The sequence below is a fragment of the Abramis brama genome (genome assembly GCF_963993115.1).
Source record: "Abramis brama genome assembly, chromosome: 16".
NCBI classification, from domain to species: Eukaryota; Metazoa; Chordata; class Actinopteri; order Cypriniformes; family Leuciscidae; genus Abramis; species Abramis brama.
Genome location: NC_139978.1, coordinates 33695282 through 33708595, shown reverse-complemented (window position 1 = coordinate 33708595; position 13314 = coordinate 33695282).

Here is a 13314-nt window from a genome sequence, read left to right as displayed (position 1 = left end):
TAAACATTAATTTAACAACATTAAATGTAACATAAACCCCTAATGTACATAACTGATTAGAAAAAACGAAGAAAACTATGAAGAAACAAACATAGTTATTTCAACAAAAATAGATCAAATGTGAAGTGTCACAGGGAATTGTGGGAATGTCAATTTACGGTATTTCACTGTAAATTATACAATGAGTTGTTTTTTCACTTTCAAAAACTGTAAATTTAACGGTATGTTACAGTAAAATTACATTAAATGTACCGTTAGATCTATCACAGTTATTTACCGTATATAGTACAGAAACTTTCTGTTAACCAATTAACAGTTTTTCACTGTAGCATTTTTACAGTCTTTTACCGTTAAAATTACGATCATTTTTTACAGTGTGTTTACTTAGTTTACTGTTTTTTTGTGAGTATATTTTTGTTCAGTCCAATGTAAATACATGTTGCACTGACTTGTTTGGTAAAAAAAAAAAAAAAAAAAAAAAATTTGTTTCAACAGCATGTGTGTGTGTGTATCTGCAAATATTTCTGTACATGTGAACAATCTGAAGAATTTTCTACAAATTTAACTATTTTAGTATTATGGCAAAGCATACTAAAGATGGGAGTGCTTTTCATTATGCCCAACAGTAGTTGGTTAGACAGAAATCTGGTAATATGAATGAAGTGTGCGCCATTTCGTGCAAAAAAAAAAAAGAAGAAAGTTTGGTTGCAGTGCTTCATTTTGCAGGATATATTAGGTATTTTGCAGTTTGGGTGTGTGGTTTTCTGAATTGTGTGAAGTTTTTTGATAAAACCAGCCTAGTTTGCAAAATTGTGTGTTAGCAATTGGAAAAACCTGTAATCATATCTTATTTTCCATTTCTATCCATTTTGATACATTGTCCTCTTTCCGCCTACACTGAACTTTTATTTTCCGCCTCAACACTGAGACTTCTTCTACTTCAGTTTGTATTTATGCATATGTATTTATTAAAAGCGATTCCTACTGTACATTGAATTCAACTACAATTTGTTTTTCAATTCATGCATGGCTCCCCTGAATCGAATTGTTGACTACATATAATTAATTTATGTATATATATATCATTAATTTGTGGAAAGACATACAAAATCAAAAAGGATGTTAATTGGTAACACTTTACTTAAAGCCCTTATGTATAATGCATTATAAAGGGATTCATAATGTACATTATAATGCATTATAATGTTTGCATATTTTACATCTGAAATTGGTTGTAATGTGTTTTAATCAATTACTTTCCAAAGGTGTAACAATGTATAGAATAGAAGAGAAAAGAATTATAATGTATTATAAATGTTGTTACGATAATCATGAGATCTTAAAATGGAAGGTGCATCAAAAGGCATAATTAATATATATATATATATTATATTATAATATATTATATATATATATATGATGTCTGGCCTACAATTGATATCTTCAGCCTTTATTCAAAAATGATTAAGAATTTGTTCAAGATTTTGTATGCATATAGCATAGTTACTCTGAGTCAATTGTTTTATTTGTGATTATAACACAATCAAACAAGCCATGTGTGGACATAATTTTTGGCATAATTTTCTTGCTGTCATACAAAGAAATTATGCAAAATGGCAAAAACAAGAGAGAACCAATGACATATTAATAACTGATTATGTTGTAGTCAATGTATGCTTTTTCCTGTGCATCATATTATTTATATATATATATATATATATATATATATATATATATATATATATATATATATATATATATATATATATTAAAAGTTGCTTCATTTAATTTTCTTTTTTTATTCTTTACCAGTTGAGACTCTTCCACTAACTAACCCTGGCTCTGAAAAGTGTCCTGACATTGACTCGGACAGAACGAGGAGCCTTTGAAAGAGGACAAGGGCCTGTTCAGGCGAGTTTAAAAATAAACCTGATGTCAGTAGGACTGGTGCCATTCTGTAGGTCCACACCCTGTCTGTCTGTTGCCCTGCAGAGTGATCAGAGAGGTGGCACAGCATTCTCACTCAGTCTTTTTTCCCTTCAGCATCCCTGGGGAAATCAGTGCCTTTCAGAGCCGCCCTGCCTGGAGTCCCGTCCCTGCGACTGGCTGTGACAGGACCTCGTATACCGAACCATGAGGCAGCAGAGAAAGTGGGGAAGAGGCAGCTGCCTTCCACTGCGGTACACCACCTAAAAAACAGTGCACCACCCAGCGCTGATCCAAGCCATCAGTCAATCTGTAGATGCGCACTGGGCTCTGAACCCATCAGACTCCGGCTGCTGCATCCTAAATCACTCCGAACAGCGCCGTGAGATAAAGTGGTTCAACCAAGAATGAAAAATCAGTCATTGTTTACTCATGTCATTTAAAAACACATATGATGTTCTAAATTTTGTGAAACCATTCAATAATTTTGTGGAACCATTAATTTTTTTAAAATAAATTAATACTATTCAACAATGATGCATTAAATTGATCAAAAGCGACATTAAAGACATTTATAATATCACAAAATATTTATATTTCAATTAAAAGCTGTTCTTTTGAATTTTATATTTATCTAATAATAAAGTATTAAGCAAAAATATTACGCAGCACGACTGTTTTCAACATTGATAGTTATACTGTAAGGAAAGTTGAGAAGCGAATCATCATATTAGAATGATTTCTGAAGGATCATGTGACACTGAAGACTGGAGTAATGATGCTGAAAATTCAGCTTTGATCACAGGAATAAAATACAATATAAATGATATTCAAATTCAAAAATTGTAACAATATTTCACAATGTTACTGCTTTTATACTGTATTTTTGATTAAATAAATGCAGGCTTGGTGAGCAGAAGAGACTTCTGTCTGAACCCCAAACTCTCCACACCTGTCAAGTTCCAAAAAGGCCAAAAAGCACCATAAATGTAATTCACTTGATAAGATTCATGCACTGTATTCCAATCATATCTTTTAGGTGATAAACAGAACAAAATTGAAGTCATGCATCTTCTCACGGTTTTCATCCTTTCAGATGTATACATCCTTCCATGACTGGAAGACTGGAAATATTGTGCACAAGTCACATGACCTAAATATATGAAAAGTGTTTTTGTCACATTGAGCTTTTCACTTTCATTATATGGAAAAGATATCGAAAATCTGTTGTGTTCCGCTGAAGAAAGAACGCCATACAGGTTTGGAACAACATGAAGGTGAGTAAATGACTAAATCAATAGTTACCAAGTTACATTTTGCAAATTAACCTGGAAATGTTTTTTTTTTTTTTGTGTGTGTGGAATATGTACATACAAACTTACGTCACACACACCTGTATTCCAAAACATCTCTGTTTTCGCTGCCAAAGCAGCACTTGCCCCATCTGCCTGGCACATATGTGGTACTGACGCAAACCCACAGCCAGGAGGAACCAGTTAAAGAAATATCCAGCAGCCGTTCAGCCATCTTACATCCAGTGTCCTTGATTTATTCTTAGAAATTGTCCTTGTGACTTTGACATGTTCATGATAACATTACACATTCGCCACACATCCCCAGAGTAAACGTGTCACAAGTGCAATCTGATTAGATGAATAGCATCAATACGGCCTAATTGTTCGAATTGCAATTCGAGAATCAGACGATATCTGACACCATATAGAAGACTGTGTGTGCAAGAGAGAATCAACTTCACACAGCATCTAATTCATCTCACTGCAACAGAGCTCGGAAACAAGTTAGCCTGCAAATTAGATCTGCTGCATTCATATCTCGTAATATCTTGTAATATGCATAATATAGACTCAAATAGCTTTCGCCTCACAATTACATGATAGGAAGTGTCTGCCACAAGTGCATAGTGGAAAGTCTCTCATCTTCATTTATATCATTTGGGCTTTCCAATTTAATTTTTTTTATATAATTACCTTGACTGATTGTTCAAAAAAGGGAGAATGTTTCAAAGCACTGAATGAAACTACTTTTTATTGCATTTATGGCAGATGTAGTCAATGAAGCTGAAAAGCCAGTAAAGCATCTTGTGAAAAAAGCTGGTCTCCATTAAATCTCAGAACTCAGAGGAAAACAGCTGAGGCTTAATTTGGATGTGATGAGAACAACAGAATTTATGCAGGAAAAATGACGTTTTGATCATACATTAACAAGTTAAAGGAATAGTTCACCCATAAAATGAATATTTGGTCATTTTTTTACTTACTCTCATGCTGTTCCTGTCACATTTAGGTTGTTTCTTCTTCTTCTTCTTCTTCTTCTTAAATTCTTCTTGAATTTTATTGGCGGTTGACAAACAACATAATGGTGTATTTCCGCCACCAACTGGTATGGAGTGTGGATCAAGACGACTAAACCCCCCCCCCCCCCCCCCCCCTTTTTTTTTTTTCTTTTTCTTTATATTCTCTCCCACAAATTAGATTCCTCAAGAAACTGAAGAATAAAAATATAACACTCATTTCTCGAGTTATTTTGCAGAATATACTTTGGTATAAATTGCATTTTTATTTTTTTTAAATTGTGAATTAACAACCTTCTTTCATTCTCATATTTCCGACAATGCATTAAAACATGTTCTACTGTTTCCTCTTGCCCACAATAATCACATCTTCCCGTATCATGTTTACCCATTTTATAAAGTGTACTATTTAATCTTGTGTGTCCAAATCTCACCCTTGATATTACTATTTCTTCTCTCCTGTTTTTCCCTGTAATTCTCATCTCTCCCACTTTCCTTTGAATTCTATAGAACCACCGACCTTTTTTCTCCTTATCCCACTGTTTTTGCCACCTGTCCTTTAGCCTCTTCTTGATAATACTCTTAATTTCATTCTTACTTAAATTAACAATTAAATTAATGTCATTGTTTTTAACTGCTTCTTTTGCTTCTTTATCGGCAATTTCATTTCCTTGGACACCAACATGTGCAGGCACCCACAAAAATACTACTGTAATCCCCATCATTTGAATTCTGTATATTGTTTGCATTATCTCCATTAAAATATCTGGTCTACTTTCTGAATGACTGTATTGTAAACTAGCCAACGATGAACAGGAGTCTGAACAAATAACTGATTTCATAGGTCTTATTTCTTCTATCCACTGTATTGCTAATAATAATGCAACCATTTCCCCTGTATAAACAGATAGCTCATCACTGATCCTTTTCCTTATTGATAAATGAAACTCTGGAACAGTAAATGCTACTCCTATCTTGTTGTCTGAACTCTTTGATGCATCTGTGTATACCTGAACATAACTGTAGTACTCATTAATATATGTCTGTACATTATATGAATTACATTCCTTACCCTTGTTTCTCTGTTCTAACAATGTAAAATCAACTATAGCATCTGGAAGTACCCAAGGTTTTATTACTGGTAATGGAACAGTAGGACTAACATTTAATTGATTAAGTTTTTGGGTAAGTTCTGTTGCTTTCTGTATCACAGTCCATCCAAAACTTTTAGTTTTCCTCCTCTCTTTTTCCCAACATGGCTTTAACGTGTCTAGTGTTGGATGCTCTTGACTATGTTCTTCTTCTTCTTCTTCTTCTTTTGTGGATTTAATGGCGGGTTGCAAACCAACTGGAAAGCTGCATACTGCCACCTACTGTGCTGGAGTGTGACGAAGATGTAACGCAAGGAAGATTTTCTTTTTTTCAGGTCACTATTTCTCCAGAACGTCATTTAAGCTGAAATTGTTGTACTATATTCTAATCCTGTCTTTAAAATATTGTATAAGGTGAATTCTGTAACACCCAAGACTTGCATCTCTCTTATAAGATCAATTCTTTCCTGTTCATATATATATATAGTTGTGTTTGACCATGACATGAAGTGTTGCATTAAGATTAGTGTGACTTATTCTTAATCTTGTAAATACAATACATTCCATCCTATTCACATTATGACTATAGTTTTACCTCGTTTTATGTTACTTTGTATTCTATAGAAAGGTCTTCCTTTCTTACATGCTGTCACAGTTATGTTCAGTTTGTCTTAGTTATCATGGATTTTTAGTTTGTTTTCATTCCCATCATGTGTTTCTTTGTTTGATTTTCCCGCCACTCCTTTGTTTCCATGGTCACTGTTATTAGTTCATTCTGTTCAGGTATCTTGTTTGAGTCACTATAAGTTCTTCTCTCACAGTCCTTCATTGTTTGGTCTACGTTACATTTAGTGTGTGTTGCCCTGCCTGTCTGAGTATTATTTGTCGTACCATAATTTAACTTCGTATTGGAACTTTATTCCTCATCTTCGTCTGTCTTCCTGCAACCCACACATGCGTCCCAGTTTTTCTGCCATTTACTCCCACAAGCTTGTTGAAATAAAGACTTTCCTTCTGCCCTGCTTAAAGGGATTCTTCACCGATTAGCATTAAGCTTTGTATCAGTAGAAACCCGTAGTGTGTAGACCGTGCTTCCCTCCCTCATGTCCCCCTGAGACGAGAGATTTCTGTATTGTGTGTCTGGAAAAAAACCTCAGATGACGCAAAAATCGTCATTTAGTGTCATCAGAGGCTTTTTTGTCCAGAGGCGAGAGACTCCAGCCAGTAGGAGGAGCTCGTCCCGCATGTGTTCAACCCGCCCATAGGGGGATCTCACGATAAAACGCCGTCTTTTCAGTTTCGAGTCACTAGTAGCCTAGCTGTATCATTTTTTCCGACACTGCTTTCTGTAACCGGTAGGCGTGGCTTGGGAGTGTCCTCGTAGGGCAGCGAAGCAAGTGCATTCTGGGAGTTGTTGTCTTTCATCCACGTGAGATGGCTTTTCTGGCTTTTCTCAGTCTAGAAGGCACCAACTTCTAAAATATTTTCACATTTAAATACACATTCATCTTTCCAGCGGTGAAATATCCCTTTAAGGTGACTGCTATGTTAATATGATCCATTTCGAGTAGTTTTCTTTTGTCTTTTATTTAGAAATTTTGTTTCTAGTTTCTTGTCATTTGACTTCCTTGCCCTCATGTGATCATGTCTTGTGCTTCCCTAGGCTGCGTTCAGCCCCGACAAAAAGTTGCAAAAGCGTTGAACACCCTGTTCTGATGATGCAAGAGTTGCAACTATGGCAGCGGAGTTGGCCATTCTTTGTGTTCTTTTTTGAAGAATTTTCGGAGTCTGATTAAATTCAGTATAAAATTTAATACTGCAAAATACGCTCGATGTTACAGTCACTGCCCTTGCCGTCCAGAATAAAAGAGAACATCCCAACTGAGTGAAGGGATTTGTGGAAACTGTTGTTCCTAATTATTGTGATCCAACATCCTCACATTTCAGGATGAAAAGACAAACATTTCAGATGAAGGATAATCCACTTCTCACCTCCAAGACTGTGTTATGATCTATATCACCTTATTATTTTTATTGTGAGTATTAGGCTTATCATTATTGCTGATCACTGTTGACATGCGATATTTTTACAATAAAACTCTTACGACAAACATGTCTTCTAATATCTTCAGTTGTTGCGTATACCACGCTGCAGCGGACACATTTGTAAACGACTTTACTTGGACCCATTGTGCAAGCTGTCTCTTTAATACCGCATGGTTTATATACATGTTGCTGCTGATTGGCTGACATTTTTGACACACCCACCAAGAGAAAACGTATCTCAAACCCCGTTTCACACGTTTCCAGGAAACATGTAGTTCAACCTAGAAACCGTATAAACGTTGCACACCGGTTTGAGCTTGAATGTGCCCCTAGTCTCATGTGTCATGTTCTGATTGGTTCCCTTGTTTCATGTGTCAAGTTCTCATTGGTTCTTGGTTCATCCATTCTGTTTCATCATTGGTTCATTGTGTTCAGGTGTTTCTTGTTGGTCATTAGTCCTTGTGTGTTCATTGTCTTTTGTCTAGCTTTGTTGGTGTAAGCTGCCTTTTGTCGAGTCAAGGTTTTGTTTTTTGTTTACTTTGGATTATCTTCAATAAAACTGCTTTCAGTTGAATTGTTACAGATCCAAACCATATGCTTGCATTTTTTCTGTGAAACATAAAAGAATAAATTCTGAATTCTGAGTTCCAAAAACAACACTAAAATGCAAAAAGAGCATAAAATGAATTTAAATGACCCCTTTTAAGTATAAGTTTGTGCAAGGAACATCCCAAATTAAGTTTATTAATTCAAAATCCACAAAACCTTTGAAATCTCTTTAACAATTTACAATAAGGCATAATTTGTTGACATTAGTTAATGCATAGCAACATATTTTTAAAGCATTTATTAATTGTTGTTAATGTAAGTTAATAAAATATCTAATTGTTCAGTGTTTTTCTTTTTTCTTTTTCATGTTCATAGTGCATTAAGAAATGTTAACCAATACGTCTTTGGATTTAAAAAATAAAAATAAATTAGTAAATGACTACCATTGACTAATATTAATAAATGCTTTATTGCTCATTGCTAATGATATCTAATAGGCAGATAACTAATGCTAACAAATGAAACCTTATTGTAAACTACAACCATAAACTTTCTCTTTATGTTCCATGGAAAAACAGTATACAGTTTTGGAACATCATGAGTAAACGGTGGCAATTTGTATTCTCGCTGGAACTGTGTTCTAGAATGTATAGTTCAAAGGGCTCAAATATCCCTGAATGTTCTTTCTGTCAAACTCTTGCATGTAGCATCGCTTTTAAACACAGTTATGAGGCAAATTTACAAACAAACTGACTTCTGAACGGGCGCACTGTGCCGTAATGAAAGAAAGGCCTCATTTTGTAAAACTGTGATGTGGTTTCGGAGCCATCGGGGGCAAAACCTAAGCCGTGTTAAAAGCCTTGACTACTGTATCAGCTCCATTTGGCTTGTGATCATCTCTGCCGATACCGGAGCATAACAGACAGTGTGGAACTCAGATGAAAGTGTCAGGATTTCAAACGGTAGCTTTCATAGAGAATAATCAATCTTAATGTTTTGCATGGTGCTGTGGGTATAAACCAAGTAATGATAAACATCGCACCAATTATTTAAGGTGATATCTATGACATCAGTCGGCATTTTATGGGAAGATGTAAGCAACATAAGATAAGAATGTTCCATTACAATCAGTAAAAAATTGTATGAGTTGTGCGAGAGAAATTCAAACGGCATGCATAATGCAAGTAGGAAGATGAGGGGGAAATCATATACTGAATAAATTCAGAAACAACAAAGCTTTGATTTTTCCCTGTTCTGTGTCACATAAAGTGCCAAAAGAACAATGAAAACCAAACAAAACAAGAAGTGTTTTCTTGTATGCATGCCACTCTGGTCATGTCATTTTTCATTGCAAAATAAATATATACCTGATTATTGCTTTTTTTTTTTTTCATTGTATGAATTTTTTGAGAAAAAAATACGATCTTTTAAAAATGTATTTGATAGAAGTCTCTTATGTTCTGCAAGGCTGCATTTATAAAAAATACATTAAAAACGATAATATTGTGAAATATCAAAACAACTGTTTTCTATTTGAAAATATTTTAAAGCGTAATTTATTCCTGTGATCAAAGCTGAATTTTCAGCATCATTACTCCAGTCTTCAGTGTCAAATTATATAGATACATTATTAAATATATTAAGATATAAATTATATATGTATATTTTCACTGTAAAACAAAGTCTGTAAAAATAGGGTAAAATGTACTGTGTAAATATGAAGGAATTTTTCGTATCGTTTTTATTTATTTATTATTATTATTTTTTACAGGTGTTTTACCTGTAGTTTGAATTATGCATGTCATTAAGGGTTAACGGAAATGTCCGTACAATTACTGGATAATGTTATTTTTTACAGTGAGTCTCAGTTAATAACTTGCTACATTTAGCACTGAACTATATTATCTTTTTTTCTTCTTTTTTTTTTTTAGCTTGGCTGTTGCTTAAAGTCTTATATCCGTCACTAGTTTGACGAATATGAGTTTCAAAGCAGCTTCCCCATCACTTCTGTACATGAGTTTCATCAGTCGGGCTTCTAGTCAAAGTTTTATCTGAGTTTCAAGGTCTTAAGCTGAACATTTCTCCTCATACATCACTCTCACATTAAAAAGGATTCACTGTGGCACGGCGGTCATGTTTTCGCAGAGATACAGGCTCTTGAATTAGTCTCTGTCTTCTCATGAGATGGAGGAGGATAACCAGGACATTCTAGAAATACTGTGACAAACACCCCTTGAATTTTGTGATCTCAAACTGTCCCCACCACAAAGTGTTGGTACACTCTTAAAAATACAGGTTTCAAATGATGCCAGAAGAACCATGTTTGGATCTTTCAGTGAATAGCTCTCAAAAGAACGTTTTTTTTTTCTTAGTGCGAAGAACATTTAATAAAATCTGAAGAACCTCTTTTCCATGAATGAAAAGGTTCCATTGATGTTAAAGGTTTTTCATGGATCCATCAAATGCCCTTTATTTTTGAGAGTGTAGAGGAAAGAAACTCTTTGTTCGATTCTAACAATGTACTTGTTTGTCCAAACGGCTGAGAAACATGATGAAGCAATTTCTGCTGCGCCAGGACCTTCTGTCCGCTCTTCCTCAAAACTAGGTCCTGTGAATAAAGCAGAGGTAAATTGAAATCTAATAGTCAACAGGGACAGGGCTGTTACTCCCTATATAGTACATAAGATATTTGTTAGCATGCTGCTGTAAAGGGCTTGAACATCTTTACTAGACGGGCTCTTTTCTCTCCGGTCCTCTCGGCTCACGGCTGCTTTGCACCATTGACGACTCTTTCCCAGAGGAATAAAACTTAATGGGCGAAGAATTCGAGAATTCTCAGAAGTCTCAGGGCGAGAGCCTAAATGTCAAATTGAGCGAGTACAAGCGTCTATGATTGAAGGTGATCAAACTGACAGCACAAAGCCAGAGGTTTTGATGGATGCACACGCTATAATGAAGTGTAAAAGATGAAACGCCGTATTGAATGTGGAGGAATACATAACCATTCATCACCGACATGCCGTTTGTGCTTTTAACTTTACCGGAGCGTACTTCTGCTTCCTTAATGTTCAGGATTGGTGCATTTTAAACTGGCTGCATTCATTTGCTATGGGTATTTTTCCTCTGTTTCTTAATGGAATGACTGAATGCATGAAAATGAATATTTAAAATGGATGGAGGAGGATAACCAGGTCATTCTGGAAATACAGGTTTCAAATAGGGGTTTTCACAGTGATGCCATCTAGCATCTTGATGCCAAGGATGCGATCCAGTGTTACAAACAGCTAGATGTTGCGCAACACACCACTTTAACTTCTTTTCTATCATTGCTAACATTCAACTGGCGTGATTCATCATCAGATTCATTGTTTTAAAACGGAAAAACTATTTTTATGACCCTATAATCTACACAAATGAACGCACATGCTCATAGCTATGCAAGCTCAATTTAAATGAGTCAGAACTCATTCACACAATTTGTAATGCAACAATTACACGTTGCAGTAATGTAGCATGAATTTCTGTCTTCTTCTACCATCCATTTTCTCTTTCAGGTCAAATATTGTCATGCCGGAGAGATAGTTTGAAGAGAATCTTGCAGAGGAATTTTAGAGCTGCTTGAAACAGACTACAATTGCACAAATATTTGAAGAAAATAGTATTGTGCACTGCCACAGTAACAAAATAATGGGCTTTCAAAGGGATATTTGCATAATAACATCTGGTTGAACTTTCTATGGCTTCTTAAAAACATGGAGTTGGACGGCGAAAAAAACAACAAGATGTTCAACAGTGCAAAAACACATAAACAGCCACCATATCTTACGTTTATAAGAGCATGTTATGCATAGTACTAGATCAAAATCCTCAAAATAGAGAAAATAAGAGACGGACAGGCATATTAAAAAAAACAAATTTACGCTTTATAACTGTTGAATAGACAAAATGAAATATATTGACCTCATTGCTAAGATACAGGAAAACACAGTCAAATGCTTAAAATAATCATCACAATCTTGGCATCAGAACTGAAACGGGTCATTCCGCTCTACAGACACAAGTATTGCATTGAAGGGGTCGGGATAATGTAAAATGTAAAAGTATATACTAGTTATCTTCTTTTTTTTCTCACATAAATACTGGTATAAAAACATTTGGTTGGAAAATCACTGTAATCATTATTAGAGGACAGGTGTTTGACGCACCGTGCCACTTGACAGATGCTTCGAACATATGTTGCAATTATGTAAAATCGCAAAGGAAAGTAAAATTTTTTGAAACCAATGTTCTTTTCAAACAACAGGCTAATATTCAAACACAGCCATCTTCTCTTTCTTTTTCCGTTCGCACTTTCAGTTCATGCACTCGCACTAACACACACACGCACACGCACACACACACACGCACACACACACACACACACACACACACACACACACACACACACACACACACACACACACACACACACACACACACACACAGAATGCATGTTCACTTCCTCCTGGATTAAAGATAAGGCTCCTCTTCCTGGTAACAAGATTGTGTTTCTGTAGAAGCAAAGACATCCTTGTTTTAATTTACATATGTACAAGACAAGTAGTCCAGTCTGGGAAGAGCTTCCTCCCACTTTACAGCGTCTCTAGGTCACTCCAATGGTCTTTATTTGTACAGTTTCAGCTGGAATGTGAGTTGTGGCAAAACAGAAAGAAAAGGAATCCATTTCCATGTCATTTAATGGATCGTCCAGACAATGTCCAAAGGCGGTGTTACATGGAACAAAGGGGCAAGATGATGATGGTTAACAGTTTATGGTACTAACGTAGTACACTGTAGCATACATCCACTTTCTTAATGGGTACGTAAAGGATGCGACCAATAGGCTTCAACAACAAAAACAAGTTGTTTTAATTGTTAATTTCCACGTGTCCTCGATTTCCATTCCGTTAATCTGTAAAATGCTTTTTACAAAAGAAAAAAAAAAGTTATTTCATGACATCACCCTCCAGGAAGTGACATCGTTTTGTAGGGAAACAACATCCTGCCTGATAAACTTTTAAAAGACAATTTCAAAAAGTATCATCGTCATGTAAACTTTCTTGCCATGGTAAAAATAATAATCATTTTACATTTACTGTAAGTTTTCATGTCCCCTAAACCGCGTTGTTTTACTTGTTAATTGTCCCGTGTCCACGACTTTCCATTCTGTTAGTTATTGGTAAAATGCTTTTTACAAATGAAAAAAAAAGTTGCTTAATGAAATATTTAAAAAATATCATTCTCATGTACAATGTCTTGGTATTGTTATATCAATTATGTTTTAAGTGCCTGATCTTGACTTGATAGTCTTCAAGACCATTTTATTGAAATAAATTAAACTACCACAAAGCC